Source organism: Palaemon carinicauda, chromosome 6 (assembly GCF_036898095.1).
Source record: "Palaemon carinicauda isolate YSFRI2023 chromosome 6, ASM3689809v2, whole genome shotgun sequence".
NCBI lineage: Eukaryota > Metazoa > Arthropoda > Malacostraca > Decapoda > Palaemonidae > Palaemon > Palaemon carinicauda.
Genome location: NC_090730.1, coordinates 19,733,581 through 19,736,080, shown reverse-complemented (window position 1 = coordinate 19,736,080; position 2,500 = coordinate 19,733,581). Strand labels below are relative to the sequence as shown.

General features: G+C 32.2%; 1 protein-coding gene across 1 annotated transcript in view; it reads right to left on the bottom strand.

The window, feature by feature from the left end:
* The window catches only part of iav (transient receptor potential cation channel subfamily V iav), a 94,957-nt gene that overhangs the window by 31,205 nt on the left and 61,252 nt on the right, over nt 1–2,500 (bottom strand).

Sequence of the window (2,500 nt, the reverse complement as noted above, 5' to 3'; positions counted from 1 at the left end):
AAGGCGGGGGTCGAAGCCCCCTCTAACTTCATAGATATCACTAATGTTATTTTCCAATGTCACTTGACTAGCGCAATAAATTATACTCCATTTCTTTTAGCGAGGCATATTTACACCGACTCGCAACGGTGCCCTTTTAGCTCGGAAAAGTTTCCTGATCGCTGATTGGTTAGAATTATCTTGTTCAACCAATCAGCGATCAGGAAACTTTTCCGAGCTAAAAGGCCACCGTGGTGCCCTTTTAGCTCGGAAAAGTTTCCTGATCGCTGATTGGTTAGAATTATCTTGTTCAACCAATCAGCGATCAGGAAACTTTTCCGAGCTAAAAGGCCACCGTGCGAGTCGGTGCAAATATGCCTCGCTAAAAGAAATGGACTATAGTATACGTAATGAACTAAATTTAGCACAAACAATAACTAGAATTATAAATACATTTTGCAAAGGCATAAATGAATTGGCCATGATATAATTTGCACACTTGAAACTAATAACATAGATCTTTTCATCTTACGCAATATGCCATGTTGTTACCTTATGTAACCAAGTCATGGTAAGAATATTCCTTTTCTGTCTACAACAATCTATTTGTAACATAGATAAGACGGAAAGAGGATACACGCTATTGACCGACTGCCATGTTATCTGATTTCTCTCTCTCTCTCTCTCTCTCTCTCTCTCTCTCTCTCTGTATTCGGTTACAACTCTTTCACTGAACTTACGTAAGTGAAAAGACACGTGTGTGTACATATATATATATATATATATATGTGTGTGTGTGTGTGTGTGTGTGCTTATATGTATAAACATCATATATGCATATATATATATATATATATGTATATATATATATATATATATACATACATGTATTTATGTATCATATACATACATGCATACATATATATATATATATATATGTATATGTATATATATATATATATATATACAGTGTATGTATATATGTATATATATATATATATATATATGCATATATATATATATATATATGGTTACAAGAAAATTTTATTTCATTAACAGCTATATCTGAATTATATCATTATGCTTCAAAAAAATGTGCATAAATTTTTTAACAATGTTATTTTGCAAACCACCTTTGAAAATGTTAAAAGTTTATAAATAAATCAAATTTTCCTGTTTACTTAGAATAAGAGTAAAATACGAAAGATTATGAGCGATGCCTCTTTGTTTGATTGCTATTATAGAAAACCAATATATATGTACATATACATATATATATATATATATATATATATATACATATATATATATATATACTGTATATGTATAGATACATATGGGTCTATCTAAAGTATATTATATCTACAAAAAATACACAATAGACCGCTATCTTAGTGTCAATCTATTTGTTATTATTATTATTATTATCATCATTATTATTATTATTATTATTATTATTATTGTTGTTGTTGTTGTTGTTGTTGTTGTTTTTACTTGCTAAACTACAACCTTAGTTGAAAAAGCAGGATGCTACAAGCCTAGGGGTTCCGACAAGGAAAATAGCCCAGTGATGAAAGAAGAGAAGGAAAAATAAGATTTTTAAGAAGAGTAACAACCTCAAAATAAATATCTCCTATATAAATTATGAAAAACTTTAACAAAACAAGAGGAAGAGAAACACGACAGAACACCGTGCCTTAGTGAACCCTCAAGCAAGAGAACTCTAACCCAGGACAGTGGAAGACCATGATACAGAGGCTATGGCTATCCAAGACTGGAGAACAATGGTTTGATTTTGGAGTGTCCTTCCCCTAGAAGAGTTGCTGACCGCACTTATATTCTAAACAGTACACGGAAAAATATTATAAAGTGTAAACTTACGGCCTCCCTGAAACAAAAAGAGGAAGTGTGAAACCACTTCCTCAAATGAAAACTCCATCGCCATGGAACTGCATTGCTTTCGAGCGCTGCATAGCTCTGTTTGTGAGTTTTCACAAAACAACAGTCAAGAGACGACCTCAGGGTAGACGCCTTTGTCAGACTAAATGAAAAAACGCAAGACAGGCCAAGAAATAAGCGAGGTTTTGTTTTCTGTTCTCTATTTCATTCTGGTGATATAAGTTTTGTCTTGGCTTTACTGAACAATTCTGTCAAAGTTGGTGTTTATGCGTTATCCTTTCTACACTCTGTTTTAAGGTAATAATGTATGTATGTTCAAGGTTGTCTTGGAGCTTCCTGATTATAATTTAACTATTTTTTTCTGTTCTTGCTTTTTAAACTTCCACCACAATTAAATGAAAGGCAAAGAGTCGAAGTACTGAAAATGGTCGATAAATTCATGGAAAAAAAAAAGAAAAAAAAAAACTCAACATTCTATATAGCCACTTTCCATGGTGATCTGTGTAAAAAGATTAATTATTTGGACCCTATAATGAAGGATTTTGCATTTCATATTTCGAGACGGTGGACTTGAAACGGCATAAGAGAATCAATTTAAAAAGTGAACAGACTGCCAAATTAA